The following is an 18992-nucleotide window of genomic DNA, read 5'->3' as shown; positions in this document are numbered from 1 at the left end:
GTAAGAAACTGGGAAGACTTACTGTACAAGCTGCAGGTGGAAGAGATATACTCGGTGAAGTAGCTGCTACAGTGGATGACTCGGTGGCTGATGATGTGCTTGGAAGCTCAGTAACTGAAGAAGTGACTGCCAGCTCGATAGATGAAGTGCTTGGCACTTGTATTGCAAAAACTTGGAGCTAAGAGGAGACTAGAGGAATTTGAGAAATGGATGTCTCTATTGTGCTCACAATCTTGCTTGAAGATCCTATCTCCATAGTAGATTTTACAGTCTTTGGTGGAGAGTGAGGAAGGGAGGCATTGACATCAGCTGCAATTTTTACTGGATCTTCTTCCTCTTTGTCTTGTTCATCTTCTTCTTCTTCCTCCATTTCTATTTCAGCTTCTTCTTCCTCAATTTCTTTTCTATCTTCTTCTTCCACTTCTAACATTATTGAATGGAGATCCCCTGGAATATCTTCAATATCATCATCATCATTATCATCACTGTTGTCATTGTCCGTGATTTCAGCAGTATCCTCACTGGGTTTGTGTAGATGATAGATGTTTTTCCACATGTTTGTAGCATCATTTACCACATGCTCAATATCTTTGACAAGTATCAAACAAGTGTGGAATCTAATCATCATATTGCCTCGTGATCTTTCAGTGATTTCTTCACTTCAGCATTAGAGAGATTTGGCAGGAGATTCCTCAGGGTCTGCTCATAAATGTCTTTGACAGTTTTGGTTACAGCTTCCCATCTTGGTTGCAATCTTTCCAATAGCTCTTTGGAGATCTGAGAGGCTATTTGGTCCAGGGAGTATTTCCATTTTCCCATTTTGTTCAGTACCAGATCCTTAATCTGCATTTTCTCCTGTTCTATTCTGGTTTCGAACTTTAATGCTTTGAAGTTTGTGAAGCTACCTCCTTCATCTAATTGCTTTAGTCTTGCTTCAAAGGTGAGTGGAGGCTTAACAAATACAAGTTCCTTCTTTCCCTGTCTTGTTCTCCTAGAGAATACTGCAATGGTTTTCTTTGTAGGTTTGGTGACAGTCACCTTACCTTTCTTTCATTGAGGCTCTTCTTCTTCTTCTTCCTTTTCTTCATCTCCTGCTCTCCCTTCTGTTATCATGAGAGGTCCAATGTCAGCTTTTAGCTTTTCTATCTTTCTTCTGCCTTTAGAGATTACTTGAGGAAACTTGATTTCAAGCTCTAGTCTAACCTTAGCCTCTTCATAGGTTCCAAATGCAGGCAACTTGGGATCCACTAGTTCATTTACCAGTGCCTCAATGATGTCTCTTGCATCATCAATATTTAGTTCATAGGGCAATGGTTTTACCCATGCCACTCGGGGTTTGACTGCCTGGATGTAGACTTTGTCATAGTCAACCATGAAACAGATATCATCCTTATACTCTTCAACAAGTTTTGGAGGTATCCTGAACCTGTTGTTCATCCTTTCCTTGAAATCTTCAAAATAATTATCCATTACCTTATCAAAATTCATACCCATTTCTGCTATGAATTTGTTTATTTGATACAAAATTGGAGTATCTTTCCTCCATACAACTGCACCCTTAGATGGAAAGAATTTCTGTACATAGAAAAATAAACAAACTAGCAAAGAACCAAATTTACAAGGGTTTGTCATTGCAGTCCTTATGCTATCCATGTTTTTATTGAATTTTTTTAATAAAACATCAGCTAGGTCAAACTCCATATTTTTCTTTACAATCTTATATGCCAAATCTATAGCCTCACAGGGTACACTATTTAGCCTGCTGGAACTATACAGTTTGTATGCAATAACACAAATACCAAATTTTAGTTCTATATCTGAAACATTGTTGAGCTTTAATCCTCTGCCATCCCATTCGGCTTGGGTTAATTTTTGGAGGTCATCTCGACCTAGGGTTTTGGTGGTTTTGGCTTTGGTCAACATTGGTAAGCCCGTGATCTTGTGGATCATCTTCTTTGTTATGAGGATGGGTTGTTCTAACCACAATTGTCCATTATGCACACGGATTAAGATATACCTCACCCATTTCACTTGGAAACTCCTTGGCAGATGCGGGATATGGGTTAAGCCTTTGGTTTCCAAATGTTTGAACTCAGGTTTTAGGGTTCCATCCATGCATAACTCGGCTATGGTACTATCCATATCTAGTGTCCCTATTTCTTGCACAGTACACTTGAAATGAGTACGAATATCATTGATTAGAAGTACCTTTGGAGGGATCTGCGATTGAGCTCCATGTGGGTCGAGTGATTTAGCGATGGTAGGAACAATTTTGAAATTGGGCGCCTCCCATTCAACTCCCTTCACAAGCATTTTAGAACCTCTCTTTGCCTTACTACCACTAGTGCTTGCGGATGCCATTGCTACTCGGTGAGAGAACGATTTCGTAACACAATTTCTTTGCTGGAAAATCGCTTCAAATCTCTTGAACTCGCTTGGATGCACTTGAAAATATATTTGCTCTGTGAACTCTGAATTTGTGGTGAAGAATGAGATCAAATTCTGCCTTTTTGATCAAAATCCTGTCATTAATGCTCAGGTACGAAGGTAGCTGAGAATTAGGGTTTTATAAATAGTCACCAACTCACTCGGTAAACCTTACAGCTCGGTGGACACACAAAACCTTTCTTATCTTCCCGACCAAGCTCGGTAAAGTCTAAAAATCAACCTTACTCGGTAGATGCAACACTGTGAATTATGACTTGTATCTGCAATACTGATTTAGCATTTCCACTCCTTTCTGGAACTGCTTAGAATATGGCTTGAAGATGCAGTCCCTTATCCTTCTTGATAAGTCTTAATTAGATATGGTGGAGTCACCCATTTCTAGAGTGACATTTTCATCATTTGAATTTTCTTGCTCGATAGACTTAGGAATCCATTGTTGTTTCATTTGCTTTCAAGTATTATCAGCTCTAGTTTTCTTTTCATCTTCAACCTTTCCTATATTCATGCAATTCTTGGCTATATGACCAAGTTCAGTACAAGTATAGCATCTTATGGTTGTATCTTTCTTCCTTAGGTGATGCCTTCTACAATTTGTTCCTATGTGTCCATATTCTCCACAATAGTGACATCTACACCAAGTATTGTAATCCCAACCAAATATTGCTTTGAAAATTTGTTCTGCTAGATTGAGTGATTTTGATCTACATTCAGATGCCTTATGTCCTTGTTTCTTGCATTTGTGACACTTGCCTTCAAACTTTGGTTTCTCCTTGCATTCATTGGCTTTCTGACCATGCTGATTGCAATTGAAACACTTGCCATTGAATTTACTTTTGCCATTACTCCAACATTTGTTAGATGTATGACCTATCTTGCCACAATGATTACAAGTGGGTCTTTGATTCCTTTGAGTACCTTGTTCAAACGATTCACCTTCTTCCTCGTATCCAAGACCAGCTTTACCTTTTTGCTTATAGAAATTCTGCTCATTTTGCTAATTTAATTGATTCATGTCTGCTTGAGATTTCATCATCCTTTCATTGACTTGTTTTTTAATTTTTAGATCATTTTCCAAGCTTTCATTGGTTTGTCTTTCAGTTCTTAAGTCATTCTGTAGACTTTCATTTTGTGCTCTCAGAATCTTGATTTCTTCATTTGCATTGGATAGTTGATCTGCTAGATCTTCATGTTCAAGGGATTGATTTTGAGTTTCATGACTTCTATCTTCCAATTCTTCTTGTGCTTTGTTTCTTTGTTTCAAAACTTCACATAGCTTGATTGACTGTATTTCTTGCTCTCTTTTAACCTTTCTTACCTCTTCTTGCAGAGATCCATTCTTTTCTAAAAGTTCTTTGATTGCTTTGTCAGCTTCTTCTGAATTACTTGATGGTAACAAATCTTCAATCCTTTCTTCAACATAAAAATGGTCATTTATTTGTCTTGCAAGTTCCTTTCTTCTTTTTAGGGATTGAGAAAGATGTTCCTTTGCTTCTTTGAGTTGAACCATGGCCATCTCCAAATCTAGCTTCTCATTCTCAATAGTTTTGTCAAGTCTGAATATCTCCATTGTCCTTGATCTTTGCTCAAGCTGTCAAGCTCTGTCCTGAGAACCACAAAGCTCTGATACCAATTCTTGGAAATATTCAGGACTAACAAGGTTACTGAGAGGGGAGGGGTGAATCAGTAAGCTTTAAAATTTAAACCAATTCAGCATAATAACAAATTCACCATTCATTCATCTACTTTACTGTATGCATGAAAAGATTAACACACTGATTTGGTGACCCAGAAACCTTTCAAATTGAAAGTAAAACTAGGGTGGGGATGATGCCCACGAAACTTCAATACTGCAGTATAAAGTTGGTCGGTTAAGGCTTACAGTGATCACTTCTGGTGATCTGCCCTGTTAGGAGCAAGTAGGACTGCTAGATCCACCTTGTTAGAGGATTTACAAACATACAATGAAGTATGCACTCTGTTAGGAGATTTACAAAAGACTGTTAAGTCTACCCTGTTAAAGGATTTTCAAAACTGATTCACCTGTTCGGATGAAGTAGTGGATCTGCTTGCAACTAGTTTGCTGATTAGATCTTATGTACTGATCACTTGATGTGATGGATATATCTTTGTTGCTCCTTGATAACTTTGTTGAATACTCTGTTGCTGATTCTCTTTCAATTCTTTCTTACTTCACTATTACTTCTCTTCATCATTTTTTTTATTATTTTCATCATATTTGCAAATGGCACAATACATTACATATATACCATTCCAATATTTACAGCAACAAGGTCGGCCAAACACAAGTGGACAAAACATTACTGAGCCAACCAGATAGTAGAAAACTTAGGTTCCTCAAACTCACTTGGTGACCTTCTGACACTCGGCATCCACTACATTACATGGCATCATCATGCACTCGGTAGAGGTAGGGGCTCGCTCCATACTAATCACTCTGAGTAGCTTGGAACTTGGTAACCACTGGTGACTCGGTAAACATTGTGTCACTCGGTAGAAACTAACTCCTTCGATTCACTTGGTAAGCACTGAATACTTCTTTTACCTTTCTGTCTTGGTAATCACTGAAACCTTTATTTACCTTCCTGACTTGGTAAATACTAAATCCTTCGTTTACCTTCCTGACTCGGTAAACATTAAATCCTTCGTTTACCTTTCTGACTTGGTAAACATTAAAACCTTCGTTCACCTTTCTGACTCGGTAAACATTAAAACCTTCATTTACCTTCTTGACTCGGTAAACACTAAAGCCTTTGTTTACCTTCCTGACTCGGTAAACACTGCTGAACATACTTGGTAACCAATGAATGCTCAGTATGAACTGTAAACTGAGTGATGAACTCGGTAAGCATTCAGAATCAAATAAGTGTTGTAACTAATGACAAATGTATCATTATTCCAACATAAGGCTCCTATTTTATTGGGTGTCATGGCTAATTATTGGTGACAAGACTTGCTAATAACTATAATATTTTAATGATATTTTTGGAAGAAAAAATCAAGTCTATCATGGCTAATGTTTGAAATCAATATTGTAAGGCAATGGTGAACAAGGAAACAGAAAGAGAGTTATGCAAGGGTGAAGAAGAAGATAGAAGTGGAAATGAAGGTGAAGTGCCCTATAATTGTGGCAGGAGGTTCTTTGGAGATGACAATGCCTACATGTATGAAATAAAAGGGTGTTGCAAATTCGATATTGGAAAAGTAAGAGTGTTTGTCTCCAATGTGGTAGTGCATATAGTATGACAAGTTGAAGCTCCATCTATCCAAGTAGCTATGTGAGATTCCTCTAATGCCCCTCCCTTGGACTTCCCTTGCTACCTAAGCAAGTAATAGTCATGCAGTATTGGAATCCTATGCCCAACTTTTTAGTCTACAATCTAGATTCAATGAGTTTATGCTCTTGGCTTAATTTGGTAAGCAATGCAGAGTGTGGAATGTGTGCAGTAGTCTCTTTGAGTACATCAGCCCCTAGTTGGTGGTGGTTATTGGTAGAGGTTGTTATTTGAACATTGTGGAAATGCATAAATTCAAGGGAAGCATCATTCAAGCCCAAAAGTATATAAATTATTTTTCCTTTTAGGATAAGAGTAATCTCATTCTTGGTTGTGGGAACTCTTCCATGGAACTCAACCTCAACCTCTACAAGCACAATGCATATCCTTCTTTGGTCATCTGCAACACAGGGCATGTGTTGTTGGGAGAAATGTTGAGATTATTGAAATAGGGAAGAGCACCCGGTAATGACATTATAGCCACATCACCTTTGAAGAAAGTTTAAAATAGACATGAGATAGAAGATAACATTAGTCAAAGTGTTAAGGTAAAAGAAACTGATAATATATGATGTTATGTATGGGTGAATGCACAAAGTTGGGTCGCAATTTCGCAGAAGTCAAATCCACAAAATAAAATTTCTTAGAAACGGGTCCCTGATTTTAAAAAGCGGGCACCCATTATTTTTAAAAATTGGGTACCCATTTTTTATTTTCAAAAAAAGGGTACCCCTTTCTCAAAAAAATTTAAATTTAAATTTTTAAGAAACAGGCACCCATTTTTTAAAAATAAAAAATGGGTACCCGTTTCTTAAAAATTCAATTTTTTAATTTTTCGACAGATTTTACATGCCGCTTTTAGCTTTTCAAAATGAGTACCCATTTTTTGAAATTCAAATAATGGGTGCTCGTTTCTTACAACATGAGGCGGGATTTTTTTTTCCTGCCTCGGATTTTGGTTCGAGACAAGCCTTGGTGAGACCAAGCCTATGACTTGGCCTCTTAAGATTTGGCTAAGGCATTGAACTGACAAATTCATGCTTTGTCATAATTTTTAGAGGATCTTCCTGATCAAATTTTTTTACAAAACAAAAACCCATTAGAGCTCTCACTATCTTGATTTCAAAAATATAAATTTTATAGAGTTATGTTTTTATGTACTTTTTAAAAAAAAATTTAATCAAAGGTGGTACCTAAATGTAAAATAGCAACATTCACTAAAACTTTAATAACTTTTTTATTTTATATTTTTTCTTAAATTAATTTATATGTCATCAATCTACATTCAATTCTTTTGAAGTTAAAAAAAAAAAATTTGAAAAAAGTGAAATTTTTATCAAATTATGGTGTCCGTACACGAGAGGTTTTAAAATTTTCTTTTATAGCCAATTAAAAATTAATTTAAAAAAATACTCATTAAAAAATTCAAGAAAAATATTCTCATAAATCTTTGGTGTGTTAGGTAACTCCATTTAAAAGAATTCACAAAAATTCATTCATTTGTGTCAAATTATGGTGTTTGTACATGAGCGTGGTATGGTCCTGAAACAGGAATTTTGAAAAAGTGGTTTTTAAAGATCCATACCAAAAAAATAATCTATCATATGGGTACACAAATAAATTACATATTCAAAAAGAAGATTCCAGGCACTACAATTTTTATTTCTAAAGTTTTTTTATATTTAATCTCTAAATGGCTCAAATTTTGGCATCAATTGACAAAATATTTCAAAAATAGGAAAAACGCTTCCACTTTTTGGCCAAAAGTGAGACCCAACTTCTTGCACTGACCCGTACATTTACTTTTATAATTAAAGTTAAGTTATGAATATATACTTTTGTTGGGCCCATTTGCCGTTGCACCAAAAGCCATGACTGTTAGTGAACATGGAACACCACATAATTAACCACCTGTGGGCAGGGGAGCGCGTCGCATCACCCAACAATCTCCCCCTCGACGCGCATACCAAGTGCTTACGCGGGTTGAGAAGGCACCGGGGAGATTTGAACCCATGACCAGGCCAAAACTAGGCTCTGATACCAATTGTTAGGCCCATTTGCCGTTGCACCAAAAGCCATGACTGTTAGTGAACATGGAACACCACATAATTAACCACCTATGGGCAGGGGAGCGCGTCGCATCACCCAACAACCTTTATTGGTATTGAACATTTTTAAAAGAGTCATTTATATATTTCATATGATAAGGATATTATCATTGAAAGTTTAGTTGATATGGATATGTGTAGAACATTGTGAATTTCTTAAATAAATAACTTATATGAATAATGTTTATTTAAGAAATGATTGATATTTTATGAGATCAATCTAATATCATAATTATAAAGGTGAAAGAAATTCTGTATTATTTGTATAATTACCACATCAATGATGATAGTGACAATTAAGGATGGTGGTGTACAAATAAATATCTATTTCTTGAGTATTACAATTATTAGATTCATTATTGTCTTTCTCTTGATTGTATGTACTATGAGAAATACTCACCTTGACCTTTTCCTTTGAGAATGTTCTTGCAAGAAAATGAGAATTAATATAACCTTTTGAGGGATTCTGAGACTTCTTTAAAGATAAAGGATTTCAAGATATTGATGATTCAAAGGGATTCTAACACATCCATCTGAAGGATTGGATAAAGAACATGTTTCAGTTGATTTTTGAAGATCTTGATCATAATAGAATCTGAGGGTGTTTTGACTTTAGATAAAAGTTTGGTATCATGTGTGTGATTGCATGAATTAATGCGCCTACCCGCTTTGTACATCATGATGAAGTGAAAAACCCCAAATGATCATCACTATTTATCTCAGTTTATTTTTTATAATAAACATATATTCAATTCATGTTAAAAAAATATATACTTAAAAAGTTTGAAAAGTACCAAATTCATAGTCATTAGAAAGCTAGTTCAGAGTACTTCAGACATGCAAAATTTCAAGTCTTCAATGCTTCATTTGAACCTGGTAATTCAGCTCCGAAGAAAGGAAATCACTGAAAAGACTTCAAACTATTCATGTAGCCTTCTATCTAGCTAGTTTTGATAGAAACCTAGTTTCTATCGAAACTTTTTTCCAAAGTTTTGATAGAAACTAAATCACTTCATTTCTATCAAAAATATGGGCAATTTAACCATGTGGTTAACAAACTATCTTTCTAGTTTCGATTGAAAGTACTTTGGTAGTTTTGATCGAAACTAGAAAGCTAGTTTCGATCAAAACTATGGAAACATGGTGTGGGATCTTGCATATTTTCATAAGTTATTGAAAGCGGACGATCTTACAATAACTTAATTTTCTATTATGGTGTCTATATGGATCATGATAGATTATAATTTGCATGGAAAATGTTTATATAGTGTGCATTAAGAGGATGTGTGTCAAGATGCCTTGTAGAAAAAATTGAGTGCATAGTGAATGTTATGCAAATTGATGTTCTGGAGGTCATTACACAGAGTACTTGGTGATTATTATGTGAATTGATTTTTTGGAGGCCATTACTCATAGTACTTGGTGAATATCATGTGACTTGGTTTTCTTGAGACCATTACTCATAGTACTTGGTGAATATCTTGCATTTGGACATTTGGAGGCAATTTCTGAAATAATTTTTGGTGAATATTATGTGTTGATATTCTAAAAGACCAATACTCATGATATCAAATGTGATATCAAACCTTATTTGAGTATTTGGTGAATATCATGTGTTGATAATTTGGAAGACAAATACTCATGATATCATATGTGATATCAAACCTTAGTTGAGTACTTGGTGAATATCATGTGTTGATATTCTATAAGACAAATACACATGATATAAAATGTGATATCAAAATGATACAAAGAGTATTTAGTGAATATCATGTGTTGATACTCTTGAAGACCAATATCCATCAAATGTGATATTAAAATGTTGAATATATTATGATCAAAGATATTCTTATATTACTTTAAGGTAATATATGGTCATGTGTTTATCCTCCCTAGCTAAGAGGGAGTGTTGATGTTTTGTAGATGTACTCAGATAAATTATGTCAAGATAGGTATATGTATATGTATATGTATATGTATATGTATATGTATATGTGTGTATGTGTGTGTGCGTGCGTGTTTGTATAAACTTATATATATTATATTATATATTTATATTTATAATATATATAAATATAACATTATATTTTAGTTATGTTAATGAATAGACATGTCCAATGAATGGATTTTTCTATTCTCTCACTCTCTTATAAATATAAAAGGTGGCTGCATTTGAAAAACACATACCTAACATTATGCAGTGCTTTTACATTTGCAAGCAATCCTCAAAAAAATAACAATGACAAAAAAACATGTTATTTTTAGGATGACTTCAAATCTAATTTTATCTCTAGATGTGTTGGTGTAAATACATATTTACTATTTACACTTTACTTAAGTTTACTTAGGTTAATGCATTATTTTATTATATTGCATTATTTTATTATCTATTTGGTGAGACACTTAAGAGTTTGCATACTTTTATGAGTTGTCATGTTGAAAACACAAAAGTAAGCAACTCTAATTCAACACATGGTGTCTACAACACTGGACTTTGCATCATTAACTGAGTTGTCATGTAGACAACACAGTTATTCACACTCCCATTTTAGCACATGTTGTCTACAACATTATTTTGCATGCTACACTTTTGTAGGCTTATCCTCTCATCATCGTACTTACTCTCATGCTTAATGGGGAATAACTCATATCTAGTGGACATGTGTCTGGTTGTATGATTTATCATATTGCCAACTTCTATGCATTCAAAAAGCATTCCAGAGGCCTTTATATGTAGGCACTCCTAGTGTATTATTATTGAGTATTGAATAGATATATCATCATTATGATCACACTCTCTTTGGTCTATTATTGTGCTTGTACTTGAGTTCCTTGGTCTTGGGTGAATTTTACTCTAAGGAAAATTCTTACATGGTATCAGAGATTAGGGAGATTCTCTTCACATAGCCATTTGAGACCATTGTTGCTTCAACACCTCAACCTAGATCTAGAGAATCCACAGAAATTAGGAGCATCTAGAGCCAAATTGGACCTCACCATTACATCTGGAATGTCGATTTAGTGAAAATTAGCTATAAATTCACCTATGTTGGGCCAAAGTCAATTTTGAGGCAAAGAAAATTTGCGAACTGGCACTCGAAGGCCTAATTTGCAAATTGGGTATGGTCATTTAATTGATCTATTAATCTATTGTTTGGATCTCAATTTTAATTTCTCTGCATTTGTCATTTTTTTCTACAATTTTTGTGGAAATTCTCAAAACAAAATTTCACCCAGTCGAGCTTGCAAAGAATTTTTTTTCCGCAGAACCAGCCAGTGACACCTCGACCCTATGCATAATATTTCACAAAGAATATTCTATTTTATTAGTGGCATTTTATTACAGTTCTAGCAAGTTTCCACCAACTGAGCGGCATACTCCTCACCAAATCTGACAAACCAAAATTTGGGCACTTGCTCACAATATTTTTGGTAGCCTTTATTAACACATCTTGGTGGTTTTTTGCTTATGATACATGTCACTTTCTTTATAAAAGTCTCTATGATCACTTTCTCATGCGTGTGGGATCATTTTACAAAACTCCCACTGACATGTAGATTCACCAGCACTGCGGAGTGCTTTTCCAGCTCCTATGGTATATTTTTGGTCCCACAAAACTTGCTCCTACTAAAAGCTAAATCTGACACCCATGAACCATAATCTAGCACTGCAAATTTTAACCTACGTGAACAACTCTGAACATGTGTAGACCTTGAGTGACATGTGGCTTGATACAATCACCTTTACAATCAGCTCTACACGTGTATCTACCTCAGTGCCACATCAAACACAATCATCCCAATCGTACTGCCAGCTTGGTAGCTATACCAGGACACATTTTGTCTATATAGTTCATACATCTAGATGTCACACTGACATCATCACAAGGTTGGGTTCACTGATGTCATCAATTTCACAAGCCCAAATTTGATGGTTGTCTAACCGTCATCTAGGAGCAAATTTGAACTACTATGATGGTTGTATGATTATCAAATTTAACCCCATCTTTTGCTAATACAACCCCTCTCCAAATTGGTTTATGATTTTGCAGTTCGACTTTGGGAGGCCATATCTCAGTCATCCTAACTCCAAATTAGGTACAATTTTTTAAATTTTGGATAGAATTTCCTAAACTTTTTAGTGGTGCAACTCTTTTCTAATTTTGATGCATGGATTTTTTAGAAATTATGTCTTTTAGCTAATGTACCTATCCAATCCTACATTTTGCAACTCTAAATGCTTCATACACGCTCATTTGGACACGAAAATAGGTTTTTTTTTAATTTTTAAGTGCATTATTTTTCATCTTTTCTAGATCTATAATCAAATTATAGGTTTGTGTGGACAAAAGTGTCACTTTCAAAATTAGGTCCTTTTCTGCATTGTAATACTTTGATATATCTTCAGAATTGTTGTATATCTAAGATACATTATAATGTTCTAGTTTTTAAATCCATAAGGAGGCTATAAAAGGAAAAATCAAAAGTCTGCTAAGCCCAAAATTGGAAAGTGGCTATTGTAATTGCACTACATATAAAGTGCCAAAAGCATCATTTTTGGGGGGGTTTCTTGATTGAGTGAAAAGGAGGGGGTGTTCTTGGTGTTGTGTTCCTCTTTTTTTTTATTTTTCTTCCATTTTCTGCATCATTTAAAATTTTAAGTTTCCAAAATTAACTCCACATAACTATGCTACATGGTCCATTAAAATGTGGTGTCACTTAATGTATAAAGGAGTTTCTCAATATCTAGATGGTACCCTTCCTAAACCAATAGGTGATCAAGTATCTACTAGTGAAATCACTGATTGGAAAACAATGGATAGAAAAGCCCTAGGTGATATTTGTTTAGGGGCTAATGACAAGATCATATATCAGATTTGGAAGTCTTGTACATCCAAGGAAGCTTGGGATACCCTCCAAAACCTATATGGTAAAGTGTTTGAGGAAGATGTTTTCAAAATTGAAGATGAGCTTGTCTCCTTAGATCCTAAGGCATTTGATTCCATACAAGATTTTATCATAAAGGTGAACGAATTAAGAACAAAGCTAAATGATTGTAAGAGTCCTATTAAAGATGAAAGATTAATCTATCTCATTCATAATAATTTGCCATCTAAGTACTCCACATTTGTTTCTACTTATAACACCTCAAAGACTAGACCAGGGTTTGCCTATCAGAAAGCATCTTTTGATCATTATGTTGAACTATTGGATAAAGAAGAAAATAAGTTGAAATCAATGGGGATTCTCAATTTTCCAAAGTCAAAGGTATTGGTGGAAAATAGTGAGGGTTCTTAGAATTCAACTAGTCAATCTTCAAATAAAGGAAAGGGCAAGAATAACAAATCAGACAATGCACAAAAGGGAACACCACAATCAAATCAACAAGGAAAGTCTTCCTTGAATTCAAGTAAGAAGGGGGACACTAATAAGGAGAAGAAAAAGTGTGTTTATTGCAAGAACTTGGCTCATGATGAACATGAGTGTTATAATAAAAAGATTGATAAGTTGATAACCATCATAAAGAAACATAATGTTCCACTACCTAATGCTTATAATGAGAAGGGATCTTCTTTATATTCAAAGGGAAAAGGGCAAGAACTCATGAAAAATTCAAGTTCTTCCAAGGAATGGATTCTTGACTCAAGTGCCTCATTTCATATGGGTTCTTCAAAAGGAGATTTTTCTTCATTGAATCAGTCTAAGGTACTGCACATCTTTGTAGGAGATGATACAAAAATGGAATTTGAAGGAAAATGAAATGTGGAGATGAAAAATGGAGAGTTCAAAGATGTTCTCTATTTTCCTAATCTAAGTTTTAATCTCCTCTCAATTTACCAAATCACTCACCTTGGAGATGGAAACAAAGTTGAGTTCCTTCCTGACTCAGTAAAGGTGCACAGTCTAAAAGATGACTCATTCATTACAATGGGGAAAGTTAATCATGACAAAAGGTTGTATTCTTCTTCCACTTTGTTTCCAAGTCTCCTTCACAAGCCTTGTTGGCACAATCCAATTCACACATCCAATTATGGCATGAGTAGTTTGGTCATCTTGCCTTTTGCTATCTTCAGCAACTTTGCTCAAACAAAATGGTCAAAGGTATACCTACAATCAACTTTTCTAAGGGTGAATATTGAACAGGTTCAGTGGATATGCATCTAGAAGAGAAGTTAACTAAAGGGAAGCTTTCAAGAGCACCAATTAATCTTCAGTTGGTTCACATGGAACTAGTAGGTCCTTTTGTACTGACATTAGCCAATCAAGGTTGCTACATACTCACTTTCATTGATAAATTTTCACAGTATACTTGGGTCTACTTTCTTCATCACAAGAATGAAGTGTTGGACAAGTTTCTAGCCTTCAAGAATCATGTTCAATAGAAATTGAGGAAAGCCATCAAAGTTCTATGGATGCACAATGAAAGAAGATATGTGAACAAAAGACTCAAAGACTTTTGCAAACTTGAGGGTATTGATCTTCAAAATCCACCAGCATTCCATCTGCACAAGATAGATGTTGCAGCATTGAGGATATGAACTCTTAAGTCCGTGGCAAGTTGCATGATACAAGCCAAGTCTCTAGATCCATCACTTGAAGTCAAAGCAATTAGCAGTGCCAATCACATACTTAACAGGTCTCCTCATCATACCTTAGCTAGAAAAAAACCTTTTAAGGCATGGTGTGGTAGAAAACTAGTTGTGACACACTTCAAAGTCTTTGGTTGTCCAGCATGGGAAAACATATCTTCTAGGGGATGCAAGGCACTATCACCTAGGCCTTGTACTTTCATCAGATATGAAGATGATGTGAAGGCATATAGACTTATGGATTCTAAGACTCATGAAATCTTTGTGGAGAAGGATGTACATTTTGAGGAAATTTTACCCAACTTATCCTCTAATCCTCTCTATACATCATACATTGTGGAAACTGATAGTGACACCAATGATAGTGCTTCAACATATTCAAATACATGGGGTTCTATCGACAGTTATAGTGAGAGGTCATAGCATCAATGTAGTCCACATGCATATATTTCCATAGTAATAGGTCTAGTACAACAAGGTACACCTAGTCTTCCAACTCCAGCATCATAGGATGAGTAGATAGAAAATATTTCAAGTTTGTTTGTGGAGTCACACATAGCAGATTTGGAAGATAGCATTGATGATATACATCTTCTCTTAGATGGAGAAGATCCTTCTTTAGTTGTTGCAAGGACTCACTCTAACCCTCATGTCCATTCTCTACATGATCAATCTTCATAGGTTGATGTGATTGTGGATACTTATGTACAATAGTTGTAAGAGGTCTCTTTATCATTTGAGGAGACAGTAGATTCTTTAGGACAAGTTCTACATTCATCCTTGATAGGGATAGTTGAACAATTTTTAGAGGCATCAGTGATCATCAAGATTCTTTCCACACATATTAGAAGCATCTCACTTGTACCTATGGTATTGTTTCTTCCAAAGGGGAGGAACACTATTCAACAGTCCTAGATTAGCTTCTACATTGGAGCAGCTCTCATTGATCGAAAAACTTCATTTGGGGGGAGACTACTTTGTCTCTCTTCTTCTTCTCTCTCATAGGCAGGACCTTTTCCTCTTTTGGGATAATTTTCTTGTCACATTTTTCTATTGTACATACTTGATGTATGTCGTAATGGGGGGGTCTTGATTACTCCATCCATCCATGCATCTAGTGTTTTAATCTCTCTTTTTGGGGGAGGATTTTTCCCATGAGATTTTCTCTCTTTCTATACTTTATGAGAGATTGCATTTCATTATGTACATGGGTACCTAACATGGCCTAGTAGTCGGGACCCATCATGTATTTCGTTCTAGCTTTCGTAAGCTTAAGTGCATTCCCCTAAATTGCACTTAAGGGGGGGGTGTTGGTGTACATACATATTTACTATTTACACTTTACTTAATTTTACTTAGGTTGATGCATTATTTTATTATATTGTATTATTTTATTATTTATTTGGTGAGACACTTAGGAGTTTGCATACTTTTATGAGTTAAAATATTGACAACATAGAAGTAAGCAATGATAATTTAGCACATGGTGTCTACAACACTAGAGTTTGCATCATTAACTAAGTTGCCATGCAAACAACACAGTTATTTGCACTCCCATTTTAGCACATGTTGTCTACAACATTATTTTGTGTGCTACACCTTTGTAGGCTTATCTAGCTCTCATCATCACACTTACTTTCGTGCTTAATGGAGGTTAACCCATATCTGGTGGACATGTGCCTAGTTATATGAATTATCATGTTGTTGACTTCTATGCATTCTACAAGCATTCTAGAGGCCTTTATATATAGGCACTCATAATGTACTTTTATCGAATATTGAAGAATATATCATCATTTTGATCATACTCTCTTTGGTCTATGGTTGTGCTTGTGGTTGAGCTCCTTGGTCTTGGGTGAATTTTTCCCCAAGGAAAATTCTCGCAAGATGGCATGGACTTCACAATATTTAAGAATTTTTTTTTCATATTATGGTAATGTTTCCCTCTCAATCATAGTTTAAGAATGAGATCCAACCTTTTGTAGCATTCACCTACCCTATACCATCGTGAGTAGGTTGAAATGTTCAATTTTCTTAGGATACAAAGAGAGAAACTTAAGTATATTGGAACATTTAAATTATATTTCTTTTATGCATTTTTTATGATTGTATTCCAAATTTGGATGATGAAATGGTATTAACATGATATATATATATATATATATATATATATATATATATGATTTTAGTTATGTTAATGAATAAACATTTTCTATGAAGGAACATTTCTCTTCTCTTGCTCTCTTATAAATAAAAGAGGTGGCTCTATTTGGAAAACACATATCTAACATTATGGTAGTGTTATTGCATTTGTAAGCGATCCTTAGAAAAATAATATGGTACCAAAGTCAGGGTGTAGATGTAAATAGAATAGAAATCAAAGAAATTAGGAAAGAGAAATCTTTGGTGAGATGTATGTGGGCATCAAATATGTGACTCACCCACCATGAAAAATTAAGGGAGAAATATTTTCCTCATCTTTGGAATAATGTTGACATCTTATGTCAGCATCAAAGTGTAATGCATGAGAAGCCACACTTCATTTTGTTGAAAATAGGAAGGAAGATGCATAAAAATAGAAACTTGTGTATCTGCAAAATAAATAAAACCCTTTAATTACTAGCAAGAAGACACGCAGTTCATTCCAATTGCAAAAATTTCTCAATGCCTAATTTTCACTAGAGACATCATTGTGAAGGTGGATTTCACCACACTAGAAATGAAGATCACATGAAGTGTAGCCTTAAACTCCAATGGAATATTGTGAACACAAGACCTAGAAATGACCACTATGCTGATTATTATTAGGTTTTCATTATTTGGAAATTCAATATTAGAATAAGGCTCTTAATTTATTTGGTATCATTCCTAATTATTGGTGATAAGACTTGCTAATAAATATGATATTTTTGGAAGAACAATTCAAGTCTATCATGGCTAATGTTTCAAATTAATATAATAAGGCAATGGTGAATGAGGCCCATGAGAGAGAGAGAGAGAGAGAGAGAGAGAGAGAGAGAGAGAGAGATAGAGAGAGAGAGAGAGAGAGAGAGAGAGAGAGAGAGATAGAGAGAGAGAGAGAGAGAGAGAGAGAGAGAGAGAGAGAGAGTTGTGTAAGGGTGAAGAAGAACTTAGAGGTGGAGATGAAGGCAAAGGGCCCTATAATTGTGGGAGCTAGTTCTTCTAGGATGGCAATGGCTACATGTTTGAAAGAAGAGAGTATTGCAAATGTGATATTGGAGAAGGAAGAGTGTGTGGCATTGTTGTGGTAGTTTAGATAGTATGATAGGTTGAAGCTCCATCTACCTAAATAGATATGTGAGATTCCTCTAATGCCCCTCCCTTGGACTTCCCTTGCTAACTAAACAAGGAATAGTCATGCAATATTTGAAATCCTACTCCCAAATTTTCAATCTACAATCTAGATTCAATGATTTTATGCTCAATTTCCTTTATTTGATAAGCAATGTAGAGTGTGGAATATGTGCACTCATCTCTTTGAGTACCTCAGCCCTAGTTGGTGGTGGTTATTGGTAGAAATTGTCATTCTAAACATTGTGGGAATGCAAAAATTTAAGGTAAGCATCATTCATGCCCAAAAGTATAAAAATTATTTTTCCTTTTAGGATAAGAGTATTCTCATTGTTGGTTGTGGGAACTCTACCATGGAACTCAACTTCAACCTCTACAACCATAATGCATACCCTTTTTTGGTCATCCACAACAGGATGCATGTTTTGGTGGGAGAAATGTTGAGATTATTGAAATAGGGAAGAGCACTCGGTACTAAAAATATAGCCACATCACCATTGAGTCAAGTTTACAATAATATTGAAGATAGAAGGTAACATGGTCAGAGTATTAAGGTAAAAGACACCTATAAGGTATGAATTTATGTATTTACTTTTATAATTCAAGTTGATAATGTACCTTTATTTTTATTGAAATTTTTATAAATAGTCATTCATATGTTTAATATGATATGGATATTATAATTGAAAGTTTAATTGATATGCATATGTGTAGAAATTGTGAATTTCTTAAAATAAATAAGTTATATAAATAATGTGTATTTAAGAAATGATTGATACTTTATGAGATCATTATAATATCTTAATTTTAAAGGTGAAAGAAATTATGTATTATATGTATAATTACCACATCAATGATGATGAGGACTATCAAGGATGGTGTTGTACAAATAATTACTTATTTCTTGAGTATTACAATTGTCATATTCATTATAGTCTTTCTCTTATTTGTATGTACTATGAGAGATATTCACCTTGACCTTTTCCTCTAAGAATATTCTAGTAGGAAAAGGAGAATTAATATAAGATTGTAAGGGAGTCTGACACTTCTTAAAATATAATGGAGTTCAAAAAATTGATGATTCAAAGGCATTCTAACACATCCATATGAAGGAGCGGATAAATGATATGTTTTAGTTGATCTTTGAAGGTCTTGATCATATGAAAATCGAAGGGAGTTTTGACTTTAGATAAATGGTTGGTATCATGTGTCTGATTAAATGAATTAATAGGTCTAACCCC

General features: G+C 34.7%; 1 pseudogene; it reads left to right on the top strand.

The window, feature by feature from the left end:
* The first annotated feature begins 17582 nt into the window (after positions 1–17582).
* On the top strand, positions 17583–18209 carry LOC149550931 (putative indole-3-pyruvate monooxygenase YUCCA5; annotated as a pseudogene).
* Positions 18210–18992: the final 783 nt, after the last annotated feature.

The sequence above is a fragment of the Cupressus sempervirens genome, chromosome 6 (assembly GCF_028749045.1).
Source record: "Cupressus sempervirens isolate cs-2001-9-10 chromosome 6, ASM2874904v1, whole genome shotgun sequence".
NCBI lineage: Eukaryota > Viridiplantae > Streptophyta > Pinopsida > Cupressales > Cupressaceae > Cupressus > Cupressus sempervirens.
The sequence above is the reverse complement of the archived record's forward strand: the minus strand, read 5'-3'. Positions and strand labels throughout refer to the sequence as shown.